Here is a 15,382-nt window from a genome sequence, read left to right as displayed (position 1 = left end):
AGCCACCAGCTTTTCAGGGACTACTATTAATTAAGCATTGTTCTAGGCACTTCAAATACCTCTTATCCCTACAACCAGCCTGCCAGCTAAGTACAATTTTCACCTCATTGCCAATGAGCAAACTGTCAAAGTAAGTTGCTAAGCCCCAAAGCCTGTTTTAGGACAGAATCCCTGAGAAATAAACAGTAATGGAGATTTGTATGGGGGAGGGCTATTTTTTTTTTAATTTATACATGACAGTGGAATGCATTTCAATTCTTTTTTTTTAAATTTTTAGTTGTAGATGAACACAATACCTTTGTTTATTTTTATGTGGTACTGAGGATTGAACCCAGTGCCTCACACGGGCTAGGCAAGTGCTCTGCCACGGAGCCACAACCCGAGCCCCTCTTTTATTCTTAAACACACAGAGGTATCTCAAGTTAATGAGGTCTAGGAAGTGGCCATTTCAGAGTGAAGCCTGAATATAGCTCTGGGCCTCAGGAAGCAACACCTACTTTCTGTAACTGGGCAAAGGAGGGATAAGAATTGAGATGGGAGATCCTGATCAGCCAGACTCAGGTTTCCACAACTGTTGACTGGCCCTAAGCCAGGGAAAAGTAAGTACCAGCACATCAGAGGCCCACGGTCACAGGGAGAAACAACACACTGAAAGGTCCTGAAGATGGAGAGTGAGACTGTGCAGCCGGGGCCTGGAGTTTCTAGGAGGGGGAAGGAAGACATGAAAAAGGAGGGTCCATTTCCATTTACAAGATTTCCAACAGTTTTTTTTTTTTCCACAGTGACTATGCATTCAGTTCTCTACTAAATGCTTTAGGAAACAAAATATTAGACATGAAACCCCAATTATTTTATCTATAGTACTCTGGCACATCATATTCCTTATAAAACAGTGGCCACTGTTCCAAATCAAAGATTAAACACACTTCCCTTCTTAACTATATGATGTACTCCATATCTAGAGTGTCCTAAGAACTTTCTTTTCAAAGTCTTAGGAAAATGAGGGCAAAATTACTTGAAGCTCCCACAAAAGATTGAAATGTTCCTAGTCTTTCACAAAATATGTCCTATTACAACACAAAAAGGTCTTATTTGAGGCTAAAATATATGATTAAATCAATTAAGACCTCAGAAGAAGATATGATCCTGACCATAACAGGTGATTAATCATGGAGAATTGTCTAAGAATTCCAGTGCCTATGGGACTCAAACGTGTTCCTTGTCATTCTGATGAAGAAGCAAGTGCCTATTAGAGCAAGGATGGTCCCCAAGCAAGGCATGAGAGCCTTTCAGTTTTCAGTTTTAGGACCACACTTCAGATGTGTTCCCAATGGAAACAATATTTTAGGTCAGACTCAAATCCAGTTTTTTCTCCTCCTCTTGAAAATGAAGCAAACACTTGATGCAGGGGCTTCGTACAGAATAAAGTTTCATGAGATGCTCTTTGCTTTTCCCATGAAGTGGACAATGCTTCCACTCCTTGATATGTAACAGTGACATAGTTGGAAGTGGTCTCCTGAGGTCCTTAGATAGCAATCTGGTACAAAATGGGAAGGACTGATCCCCCAGATCCACCTTATAAGTAAATGACAGCAAGTTGCACAGGGAGTTTCTCTGCAAGGGCCCAGTCAGAAGGGCTGCAAAGTTACTCTAGAAATGCAAGGAACAAAGCAAGTGTATGAGGGAGGATTGCTGCCCTACAGGTAGTTGTGATGCCTCAAAATTGTCTACCAAAAGAGGGCCCATTCATTAAATTTCAGAAAAATAAATGAACAGAAAAATGGCTGAAGTTGATCTGCCTGGTTCTTCCTCCCAGAGTAAACGTTTAGGTATTCACACAGACTGAAGAGGAACTGCTGAATATCAGTCTGTACGTATTTTGCAGCAATTTTTTCTAAAGGAATGAATACTGGGATGGAATGATGATGGATTCAGAGTGGCTTCTGTATGACAAGGTCCACAAAATAGGAATCCAGTAAGTTCCCCTCAAAAGCAGTGCTGATACAGACACAGGCTCTATGCCTGGTCACTATTCCACTGAGCCCTGTAAAATGATATGCTTGCAGAATGGCTTTCATGGTTTCCTGGTTTCTTTCCAAAACATCTTGCTCACTGATCTCTACTGTTTGGTCAGGTTCTACGTTGGCAGAAGATGCTTTAACTCTGGCTTGCCTTGCTTCCCTTCAGCCCTTAGTTTATCTCGAAAGTGCCTCAGTTGATGAATCTCGGTTTCAAGAGCACTTTCCTCTGCTTGAGCTCTCTGCAGTTCTTCAGATCCTTTGTGGGATTTGCTCGCCTGAGCCTCTCATCTTTCCAAGTGAGCTAAAACACCCACTTTCCTTAACTCAGTATGACTGAGAGCCTATCAGAATCAGGTTGGGCTTTGGACTCCAGGTGGACCAGCCGTGGACTACCCACTGCTCCTGGGGCAGGGTAGCTGGTCTCCTTCATCTGAGGACTGTGCCTGGAGAGGGGTTCACTGTCAACAGTCAGGGGATTGAGAGCCGTGGCCCTACCTGGCACCTACAGCCTCTGCCCAGCTCCTGCATGGTAGAGCTTACCTGACAGCTTCCTCTGTTAATATTGAAAGTTCCAGGCTGGCTCCTGGAACCCTTCTTCTCTGTCTGTCGTCACTCTTTGGTGCTGTCAGTAAATTTCACAGTCTTAAAAAGACGATTCATATCCTCAATCTAGGCCTCTCCTCATGTGCTTCAGACACATGCAATTCTCTATTCATCATCTTCGCTTAACGTTTCCAAATATCACCTCCTGGTTCTCTGCCCCTCCCTGCAACCCGTTCCTCCTACCACCTTCCCATCTCAGCTAATGGCACTTCCCTTCTTGCAGTTGCTTAAGCCAAACACCTTAGAATCATCCCTGGCTATTCCTTTCCTCTGATCCTTCATTCAATCCATCAGGAAGTTCTTCAAAACATATCCAACAGCAGCCCCCTCTTTCACCCGTGGTAATGGAAAATGGTCTGCGCACCATTCATTGCCTCTGTCCACCCACCCTGTCACTGCTGGGCCAGCCTGTTCCCTCCAGGCAAGCTGGCCTCCTTGAGCACTCCTTCACCTCCCTCAAGTCTTTTTCAGTGAGTCCTCCCTGAACATGCCACTTAAATTGTACTCTCTCCATTTTTACTTAATTTTACCCCTGGCATTGGCACCTTCAAACACACTATATAATTGAATTATTTATTTTATTTACCGTCAGTTTCCTGCCAGTAAAATGTAAACCTCACACAGGCAGGGACTTTTCTGTTTTGTTCACCACGATCTCCTAAAACAGCGCCTGGCACACAGTGGGCACTCAGGAATATTCTTTGTCTGAATGAGAGAAGACACAGTAGTATCTGTCTTGTTCCAAAGGTGTGTTCTGGTCTGTACCCCATACACCCTCTTTCCTGCAGAATCAACTCTTTTAAGACAGATATAATGCCCCTGAGGGACCAAAAGCAAATCCTGGCCCTGCACAAAGTCACATGCTGTGGCCCACCAGGATCTATGTGTCAGAGTGATTCTGACCACACTTTATCTGCTGGGCCCCAAATCATTTCTCAGGGTGCACTATAGGCAATAAGCTGGCCCCGAGTCATGCTGCGACTGGGAAATGACACATCAGGGCTTCTGGAGCCTTCCATCACATGTGAGTTTCTGACTTGCTCAGACATTTCCAAAGCTTTCTGTGGTTGTTTAGGTTCAGTGCCGAGCTGGGAAACCTGAGCTACATGCTTATGTAAGAATTGTCCAGCCTTTTCAGTAAAACAGCCTGTCTTTCTGCTCAGGCTTCCAACCAACTTAGCCATATTCTGAGGCTATTTAGAATTTGTTGTTAAAAGAAATTATGGGCAAAGGAGTTTGTCCGTGTTTAATGAGAGCAGCACGTAAGAGGGTTCACCTTTATTTTTTAAAGTTTTTTTTGGTTTGTTTGTTTTAAAAGCCAGAGCCAGAATAGGGCAGGGAAAAGTGCTCCCGATCTTGCTTAGAAACCAAGGCCAGCCTAGTGTCACCTTTTCACTGAGTAGTATTATGACCTTGAACAAATAATTCATTCCTAATTTCATTTTCTGTTTCACAGTGAGGAGCATTGGACTAATTAGTGCTAATAAACTAATGGGCTCTGGGTTGAATTCAGCTTGCATAAGGTTTGGCTTGGACCTCAGTGGTTTTTAAAAATGGAGTCTGAATAGCTATAGATGGGACTTGGGGTCCCTGTTTTACTACAGTCTACACCACTCCCTGTGGTCTTTCATCTGGCATGACTCACTCATCTGCATTCCTGGCATGGCCTTGAGGGCCACCAAGCTTCCTTTCATGTGATGAAAATCTATGATTTTAATAAGTAGAATTCTTCCTATAGGTAACTGTATTGGGTGGTGGTGGGGGAGGGGAACAGTAGCTTTTGGATTCTAGAATGAAGAAACAATGTTTATATGATCAGTATAAACTGAGTCCATTATACTTTAAACCATATTAATTTTATTGCAATTTGTTCCTTAAAGATTGGACTTTCTTTTAATGTCTCCGAATTCATAGACTCTGTTTCTGCACTACAAAGGAATTTGGAAGGAACTTGCTGTAGGAGGGAGGGCCTGAGCTGATATAGAAACGCCCCCTTCCACAACACACTCATGGACACACTAGGTAATGTATAAACATTAGAAATGAGTTTCCGGGATGTCATTCCCTCCTTGGATGTCAGAAACAGAGAAATGAAATCCAGGGCCAGGCACATGAGCAGGTGTGGAGGAAGCGAAAGGGAGTCTTGGACACAGGCATAGACTCTTGGGGTGGCAGACATGGCCTGAGGGCCTTTGCAAAGCAGGGTTGCTGAATAGATCCCTCTGTATAAGGCTGAAAAACCTCAGAGATCAGCCAGGCTTCACAAATGATTAAAGCAGCACAAGAAGAAATCAAAGCCATTAAAAAAAATAGGAGAATAACACAGTAAAAAAGACCACATGCTTAAAAAGAACAGAGATTTACTCAATTTAAACAACTTCCTCTGCTATAAGAATATTCAAGCTGTCAAACTTCTCTGAGCCAGTACATATAGGGATGAGTCTATTTTTTCTTTCTTCTTTTTTTTTAAATTGACAAATAAAAATTGTGTAGAATTATGGTATACAACATGATGTTTTAAAATATATACACAGTGTGGATTGCTAAGATGAACAAATTAAGACATATATACTTATCATACTTATCTTTTGTGTGTGTGTATGGTGGACATACTTAATATCTACTCTCTTAGAAATTTTCAAGAATACAATATATTGTTATTAACTTCTGTCACCTTGTTGTACAATAGATCTCTTGAACTTATTGCTCCTGACTGAAACCTTGCACTGTTTCACATTCCCCTTCCCTGGGAGTCTGTATAGACAGTAAAGGGGATATTGATAATTTAGATCTTGAGATTTTAGATCCTAACATGCTTGTCTCAAGCTTTAACATTCTCGACTGCCTACTTTATGGCAGACCTGGTAGTTCCTGCAGTGTAGGTGTGGGAAGTCACACACTCAGGTTGGCTCTTCTGTACAGTCTCTTAGACCACCAGATGTCCAGAGTGGCCCATAGGAAAACCGGCCGCATATTCCATTTCCAGCTTAGTGTGCAAAGTCTGAATGTAAATATTCGAATCTTTTCTTTTTTAAGTGAAAATTAAAGGGAAAAAAAGATTTTTACTATCAAGAGCTATTTATTGGTGGCAGGAGAAGGGATTTCAGGAAGGTATTCTTAAATGACTGTTCTCCTTGAGTATATGTTGAATTAAATTATGACTCCATGTTCGTGCTGCCCTATCTGTGTTGTGTTATACCAAGATGTTCTGAGACATCCGGGATAAGAAGAGGTTTGGCAGGAACCAAGTCATTTGTAATGGGAAAAACAGAACATTTTCTTTTCATGGGGATAAAATTTCATCACATATTTTCTGAATCAGATTTTATGACATGTACTCTTTAACTGAATCAGTGTTCTTTTGTAAGGGGAAAGGGTTGTGGATGAGGGGTGTTCTATTTTTAACAAAGATGCCAGTCCCTTTGGAATCAACTTTTGCACTTCAAATCCAGATAGGACTATTGGCTGTCACAAGGTATAATGCATTTAATAATAAGACGAGTGGAGCTCACCACTCAAAGCGGTTCTGCATTGTAAATGGAAATACAGTGCTCCCAGCTGCCCAAAGTTCCTCTCCCTGGATTTCTCCTTTTTCCTGCAGGAGAGTAAGGCTAAAGGGTAGATTCTATAGCCTGGAAAGCCTGGAGTCTTTTGGGAATGCACTGCAGAGGTATCTAGGACTCCAGGATGAAGCTGTTTTATTCATTTCTGCTGCCTTTGTGATCAAGCCAACTGTCCCATCCATGGGGTCGGGATGGTTAGGGAGAGCTGCGAGGGAAGGGTGGAAGGGTTGAAGTCTATTCCTTTGGTCAGGTTTTCTTTTGCAAACAAGAGAAGAATTGTCTTATTTTCAAGAACCTTTAATAGCATGAACATTTTTTTTTTTAATGTGTACAAGTTACCTATGATTGTTTAGTGTCTGAAGTCAATGGTATTTTTCTGACCCAGTTAAGACAACTGGGCTCTATGTTACTCATTCTAGCCTTTAACACGTGGACAACACATTATCACTGTGGCTTATGAAACAGACAAGCCCTAGTCTCCGCTCCCCACACCCGCCACCTTGCCCCACTCCATTCTCCCCCTCCTCTCCACTTGGTCCTGTCCCGGTTTGGAATGGAAGTTAACTTTGTGGAGTGCATTCCTATCACTGGCACACAAAGCATTTAAATAAAAGTTTCCTTTGCTGGTTGGGCCATTTTCAAAGGGGAGACTTTCTAAATAGTCCTTCTACAGAAGTCGCCAAAAAGATAGAAAACAGGAAATGAAATGAATTACCGAGAAAGTCTGCATATGATTCTGATTTTATTCCTCCAGCTAATGAAGATAGTATGCCTTGAGTATAACACAACACTATTAAAGCAATAAAAAGCAGTGAAGCAGTAATAATTTGTCTGTAATTGGTTTAGCATTAGAATGCATATTGTAAATATTCTTTTTTCTCTTAATACTTAATGTCTTAATAATGACACTTTTTTTCTCCCATAAAAAAATATGAATTCATATTTTGTTTCTATCACTGAAACAGGCTTTTGAAAAGTTTCTTGTGACCTTGTTGAAGAGAAAATGTGCCTGTGATTTTTAGAATAAAAGATACAAAATAGTGAGAACAAACAGAAATCTGTTTTGACCAAATCATATCCATCAAAATGCTGCTGGTTGAGCTAAACACACTGTGCTTTCCAAACCCTCAAAGCTACAGACTCAAAAACAAGCAAGCAAACAACAACAAAATCATAATGAAATCCCAGTATAAATCTCAATTAAAAGAGTTGTTTTTTTTTTTACAGTATCACGAGTTGTCATTTATAAAGATTCTGTTAGGAAATGTATTACATTTTTATGCACGGCTATTAATCCTCATTATATGTCGGATATACCAGTCATCCCATATTGAAGGAGAGAAATCTGGTGAGGAAGGTTATGTATACACAGTAAGTAAAGGTTGGACCCAGGATCTGCTCAAAAACCCAAATTCAGTCATCACATGGTTAATCAATATGTAAGATAATGCTTTCCAGTGTTGGGAATTTCAGTGTGTATATCATGGACAGCAAACCACATGGATGGAGCTGTCCCTCCTAATCTCTGATCTGACCTCTTTTGACACTTGATAGGTCAGTGTGATCACTCAACTTGGGGATAGCCAGTCACAGATTTCCATGACCACCTCAGTCCCAAGGGGTAACTCTTTTTTCTTTTTTCCAATTAAAAGAGCTTTGTTGCATGACAAATGTTAGCCTTCCTAAGAAATAAAGGAATGATTAAAACTGGCATCCTGGGGTAGTTGACAGATAACTGACCCATTCTGAGACCTCGCCTGGCTTCAGGGGCCAATAGAATGGTTGTTGGTACCACTATGGGATCTATCCCTGTCATGGGAGGCATCCTTCCTTCAACCATGGAAGACCACAGCAGTCTCCCTCACGCCTTTCCTTGCCCTCTCATCACTGTGGGTGATGAGTGAGAGACGTCCAGCACCAGCCTGCCTGAGCTGCCACATCCCTGCCTCCTGTCACAGCGTGTGTGAACTTAGAAGCAGGGTGAGCAGACAGCTGGTTTTTGCTGTTACTTAAGATATTCATCCAGCAGGCTCCCTGAACAACCGTCCTCTGTTCTGGAGCTTTCTTTACAAGGAATTGAATGAGGGTCACTTGTGGGAAGCCGTTCTCGCACATGATTGGGCACCTCCCTGACTGGGTGTGAGGCGTTCAAGCTGTGTCAGAACCTATCCCCACCCTTTTTAGGTGTGAGAGCCCGTCTGTGTGGGGGTGTGACTGACCATTGACCCTGAGAACAATCACTGACCCTGACCTTGGAATGCTGCCCCCCTCGACCTTCATTGGATGGAATTTCCCCCTGAATTTCTTGTTCCCCAATAAAAGGCCACTCTCTGGCATGCCCTTCCTCTCTCCTGCTAGCCTCTTGTGTAAACCTCACTACCCCACCAGGTGGCTTGAGGCAGGAGCCTGGGGTGGGGGCATCTCTGATCTGGTCAAGAAAAAGGTAAATTGAGTTTATGTGTGTTTATTTTGATCTCACTAGTTAACTTCTATGCTTAGGACCTCTAGTATGAAGCTAGCGTGCTGGTCACATGGCAGAGTCACTCTATTATGGCTAGCCAAGATGACATGCAACTGGCTTCATTAAAGAATTTTCTGAAAAAGAAGTTAATTGTGGTTTGCCAACTCTGGTCACCAGATCCTTGACTACATTTATCGGTGGGATCCACCCAGTTGAAGTTTCTTTCCAATATAGATATTCTTTTAATTGAGGACTTAATAACTAAAATAATGGAGACTGATTATGCCTACCAGTTGGAAGGAGGAATTTGCCACTTTTCTAAATCATTAAACTGGCTTACATGGTGGAATGCTATATAGCAATAAAAAATAATATTATAGACAAGTATTTATTGACCTATAAAGACGTTCTCACTGAATTGGAGTGGAATGTGAAATAGTAAATATGGTATTGTACATTCCACAGTATGAGCTAGTTGCATTGTAAAAATTGTATGTCAATTTCTGCTTTAAGACTCTATTCTGCAATGACCTCCAATCATAGTTATTTTATGATTCCTTCCCTTTTCCTGCTATCACATCCAAGTTTCCAGGAATGTGCAGATCATTTTGGCTTGCAGACAGCCACCACCTCACTGTATGCTAACATGAGCCCTTTTTTATGCACAGAGAAAGGAAGAGCTCTTCATCCGCATTTTATAGGGACTCTATCCTGATGATTACATCTAAACTTAATTATCTCTCTAAAATCTTCTAATACCATTATATTGGAAGTTCAGGCTCCAATGTATGATTTCTTTTGTGGGGAAGGAAGGCACACCTAGCCTATAATAGTAGTAGGATCCAATTTCATTATTTGGCATGAGGTTGTCCCAGCACCATCTGTTGAGAGCACTATTCTTTACCCCATTTGATTGTCTTTGATGTGTGTCAGTCTATTTGAGCTGCTATAACAAAATACCAGAGACTTAGTAATTTGTAAAGAACAGAAATTTATTTCTTATAGTTCTGGAGCCTGGGAGTCAGAAACCAAGGCACAGCATATTTGGTATTTGGTGAGAGCCTGATCTCTCCAAGATGACACCTTGCTGCTGTGTTCTCCAGAGAGAAGGAATGTTGTTTTCTTATGGTAGATGGGACAGAAAGGGCCAAAAGGAATGGACATCAAGCTTTTTCTTAAGGGCATCTAATTCCATTTGATCACCTCGTAAAGGGCACACCTCTTAATACTACCTTATTAGCCCTTAGATTTCAATACATGAAATTTTTAAAAAATATTTTTAGTTGTAGATGGACACAATACTTTATAAATTTTATTTATCAATTTTTATGTGGCGCTGAGGATCAAACCCAGTGCCTCACACACGCTAGGCAAACGCTCTACCACTGAGCCACAACCCCAGCCCTCAATACATGAAATCTGAGGGACACATTCAGATCATAACAAAACCTTGTCAAAAACCATTTGACCACAAATAAATGGTTTATTTCTGGATTCTCACTTTCATTCCATTATCTCTATGTCTGTCCTAATGCTGATACCATACTGTCTTGATTACTATTGCTTTTTAGTAGGTTTTGATATCAGAAAATGTGTGTTCTCTAATTTTGTTCCTTTTTGAGATTATTTTGTTATATCATTTAAGGAATAATGAAAAGAAATGAATGAATGTACATTTTTTCTGGGTCCCTTATATTTCCCTCTGAATTTTAGGATTAGTTTGTCAACTTCTTGGGAGGGAAAGATGGTACTCTGATAGGTATTATGATGAATCAACAGACTATTTTTTCTACCTTAAAAATATCAAGTCTTCTAATTCATGCTTAAGGATTTGTCTTTACATTTATTTAGGGGTTACTTATTTTCTTTCCATAATATTTTTATAGTTTTCAGTGTGCTAATCTTACACTTCTTTTGTTATCTTTGTCCTCAAATGTTTTGTTCTTTTATTTCTTAATAGAAATTTCTGCTCTTTTTTTTTTTTAGACCTTTTTTTTAATTAAACCCAGGGCCTCACACATGCTAGGAGAGTGCTCTACCACTGAGCCACAACACTAGCCCCTGTTTTGTTCTTTTTGATGCTACCACAAATGAATTTTCTTAACATTATTTTTATGTTGTTCAATGCTAGTGCATAGAAATATGATTGAGTTTTGCAAACTGATCTTTTATCCTGTGACCTTCTTGTTTTCTATTTCTAGAATGTGTGTGAGTGTGTGTGTGTTTTTCTATAAAAAATTGTATCATCTGCAAATAAAAATAGTTTTACTTCTTTCTAGTGGGAAGGCCTTTTTTTTCTTCTTGTGAGTTTATGACAGGTAACACACACACACTCTTAAGAACCTTGACTAATACACCAAAACCTGTGACATTCAAATCTCTTATATAAAATTGACAGTACTTGCAGATACCCTATGCACATCTTTCTGTGTTCTTTAAATCAGCCCTAGATGACTTATAATATCTAATACAATGTAAATGCTATGTAAACTGTTGTTGTATCATATTTTTAGGAAATAATGACAAAAAAATTGTCTGTATATCTTCAGTATAGACACAAGGTTTTTTCCTGAATATTTTCCATCCATGGTTGGTTGAACCACAAATGTGGAACCCGTGAGCATGAAGGGCTGACTGTTCTTATAACCTACCATAAAAAATACAATATGACTTTGAGGTTAACCTCAATTACCTCTTTTTATGAGGGTATGGTGAAGTCCTTGGCCATGTGGTTAAGAAATATGAATTATTCTCATTTAGGTTTTCATCATTCTGTATTATTCACTGAATGTATTCTGTGTCTCCTGTTTTTTTATGCCATATTAAAAAGAATTGTAATAGATTTTTATATCAGGACCTTTATAATAGCTAAAAAGAACAGTTTCCCATCTATTTGAAATTTCTAAAGGTTTATATTTTTTAAATTTCAAAATGAAATTAGCTACTATTCTGATTATAAAAGAATTCCATGGAAAAAGTCAAATAATATAAAAGTGAAAATCACTTTAATTCCTCTTCACAAATAGAATAGCTGCTAATATTTTCGGGGTTTTTTGTTTGTTTGTTTATGTTTTTTGGAGACTTTTTTTAACTTATTGTAATTAGTTACATATGCCAGTAGAATGCATTTTGACATATCTATCATACATAAATGGAATATAACTTGTCATTCTTCTGGTTGTACATGATGTAGAATCACACGGTTGTGTAATCATCTTTACACATAGGGTAATCATGTCCGATTCATTCTACTATCATTCCTACCCATACACCCCCTCTCCTTCTTTCACTCTCCTCTGTCTGATCCAAAGTACCTCTATTCTTTCCTAGCCCCCCCCCTTTATTGTGAATCAGCATCCATGTATTGGTTCTTTGGGATTGGCTTATTTCACTTAGAATGATAGTATTCAGTTTTATCCATTTACCAGAAAAATGCCATAATTTCATTATTTTTTATGGCTGAGTAATAATGAACTATGTGTTTTAGTCAGCTTTTTCACTGCTGTAACTAAAGGACCAACAAGAACAACTGTAAAGGAGGAAAGGTTTATTTGAGGGTTCACAGTTTCAAAGGTCTTAGTCCAAAAAAGGTTGGCTTCATTCCTCAGGGCTCAAGGTGAGGCTGAACATCATGGCAGGAGAGAGTGGCAGAGGGAAGCAGCTCACATCATGGTGATTAGGAAGCAGAGAGAGAGTTCTCCACTTGCCAGATACAAATATATATCCCAAAGCCATGCCCCAATTACCACCTCCCCCAGCACACCCTACCACTCAGTTAATCTTCATAAGGGGATTAATTCAATTAGGTTAAGACTATTATAACCCAGTCATTTCTCCTCTGAACCTTCTTGCATTGTCTCACATCCAAACCATAACAGTGTATATAGGCCACATTTTCTTTATCTAGTCAACTGTTGAAGAGCACCCAGGTTGGTTCCATAGCTTTCCTATTGTGAATTGAGTTGCTATAAACATTGATGTGACTGCATCACTGTAGTATACTGATTTTAAGTCCTTTGGGTATAAACCAAGGAGTGGGATAACTGGGTCAAATGGTAGTTCCATTCAAAGTTTTCTGAGGAATTTCTGTACTGTTTCCCAGAGTAGTTGCACCAATTTGCAGTCCCACCAGCAAAATGTGAGTGTACCTTTCCGCCTATATCCTCACCAACATTTATTATTACTACATATTAATTTTAATGATCACATAGTATTACATATGTGGAGAATGCACCATAATCTGTTTTAACAGTCTATTAATAGATATTGCATCCATATATGTATATGTATATTGCAATATCAAGACTTGCTCTGCCTGATTATCACCATACCATAAATTCCTAGAAAAAATAATGAATGAATAAAAGGAAACTAATATTTTGATACATAGTTCCAAATTTCCTACAAGATTTATTGCATCCATTTATGCACCCCACAATCTTAATAAGATTATTTACATCTCCAACACCAAGTATTATCAATCTCTTTAAGTTTTACTGATTTTTTAAGCAAAGACATAGCATCTCATTATCTTTAATTTGCCTTTTTTGGGTCTTAGAAATATTGAACATATTTTCATGTGTATATTGGTCATTTGTTTCTCATTTTAATTTTACCTGTAAATATGCTCTGTCACTTTTTTATAGGTGTGTTAGACTTTTTATTGATTTATTAGGACTCTTTGTTTACTAGGGATATTTATTATGTATTCCTGAAGAATGCACAAATGTTTCATTTAAAGTTTCATTCAGTTAGCTTATAACTTCATTCTTTTCTTTTCCTGCTTGATTTGTGCAATTCTGGGACATTCTATGCAGGATCTTAAGATACCTGTGTTCATTTCCTTGGAGATGTGATATTCCTTTGAATAGTATTGTGTTCTGTCTAGATATTTAAGTGTGCTCACATTCTGTATTTCTCCTCAATGATGAAAAGAAATATACAAACTTGGAATTTTGGGTGGAAAAATAACAATTTCCATTTTTATTACTATCTGAAAAAATTCCATTCTCCACCAAGTGGATTGGTCTTATGATTCTTCTTCCATATTGTAATATCAAGACCATGTGGAGACTGGCCATTTAACCACATCATGTTTGCCTTTCCAAGTGCCAAATTCATACACTCATTCTTTCCAGTCTTTTGACCATACTTTGTAAAAATCATATTTTTCATAAGTCTACAAGAGCCCAGTTCCAGAAACAATTTCTTACACATGTAGCCTGGCTTCTCTACCATCTCTGAGACCTACTCACTTTCCTCATGGAATTCTTTCAATTCTCTTTTCTAATAGGTTATTTTTTCCATGTTTTCTTCCAATCATCGCTGCTTTACCAATGAAAAACATCATTTTTTCTCATCATATATTCAATACTTTCTTATTATGAGACAATTTAAATACTATAGAAAATAATTGAGAAATATAAAAAAGTAGAAAGGTAAAAGAAAAATAACCATCTCTACTTTCACTACCTAGAGATAATTGCTGCAAACAATTTTTTTTTATTGTTGAGATGTCTGGTCTGTTTTAATGCTTATATTTCTAGGCATTAACAAATACTCATAGATACAAATGTACGTGCTTGCAACCATAATATCCCAAGCTATTTAGTTTCATTCTCTATGTTATTAACTAATTGTTGAAAGCAACTCTTTTTATCTGAATTTTTTATTCCTAAGTTATTTATTTCTGCTCATCTCTAGATCAGCTATGTTTCATGGTTGAATATGAGCTGTTCATACTTGATAATAAGTGCCTGTTGCCTTTATACATGATTGACATATTAGTTGTGCCGAGCATCCTTGATTCATACTCTGAAACTCACAAACCTCTATATATTGCTCCATTGTCTTTTTTGTTTTGTTTGTTGTCTATAAATGCAAGTATATATTTGGCCACACCAATTATCAAACATAACAATCAATGCAAAAAGTGTTGGGTGTGCTGGAGCACCCCAACTAGCATTTAATGCACACTAATTAAACACTACGTACAAAGCACACAATCCTAGGGCATCCATAAGCCCCAAAATACCTTCAATGCCATGAGACTTCTCTTAGCCAAAGAGCTAATGTTGTCTTGTGAAGTTCCATTGTCTTTTCAAATAAATGTTTCTGTGGAGAATTTGGAGCCTATCCTGATTTTTTTTTCCCTTCTTTTGGTGCCTTTTTCTGACTGAATGAAGAATTCTTTCATATTAAATAACTTAACCAGACAATATGTCATTATATATTGCTTTGTGTCCATTTTCTGAGATACAGATGGAGCCCTGAGACATCTTTTCATGCTTTACTTCAAAGACACACACACACACACACACACACATATTGATGATTCCGTATGCTCCCTTGGCTTCCGATTCTTTGGGTTGCCTTCTTGAGCAGAGCAGGTTATCCTTGTGCTGTATGACTAACCTTTCCCATAAGTCTGCTCCTCTTTGGATTGATGGATTTTGCTTAGAATCCTGAGGATCTTCCTGACTGACAACGATTTCTTCAGCACCCATGTAGGTGGAAGTGGGAGCAATCTTAGAAGTGACACAGGAGAACTGAACTTTCTGCGATTTCTTTGTCCAGTGTTTTTGACCTTTATAGCATAAGTTTGAGCTCTTTTTCTTGTTTGATTAATGATGATAAGCTTGAATTCTTTCTCTATCTTTTGGTAATGGTGTAAAAAATCATTTTGTAAGATAACGGGGAGACAGATTCTTTGATATGGCTTCACTTTACCATCT

General features: G+C 38.7%; 1 pseudogene; it reads right to left on the bottom strand.

Moving 5' to 3' along the window:
• Nucleotides 1-1,315: 1,315 nt before the first annotated feature.
• LOC113201496 (centromere protein O-like) overlaps nt 1,316-15,382 on the bottom strand; it is a 76,558-nt pseudogene continuing 62,491 nt past the window's right edge.

The sequence above is a fragment of the Urocitellus parryii genome, chromosome 1 (genome assembly GCF_045843805.1).
Source record: "Urocitellus parryii isolate mUroPar1 chromosome 1, mUroPar1.hap1, whole genome shotgun sequence".
NCBI lineage: Eukaryota > Metazoa > Chordata > Mammalia > Rodentia > Sciuridae > Urocitellus > Urocitellus parryii.
This window is presented reverse-complemented; position numbering and strand designations above follow the sequence as displayed.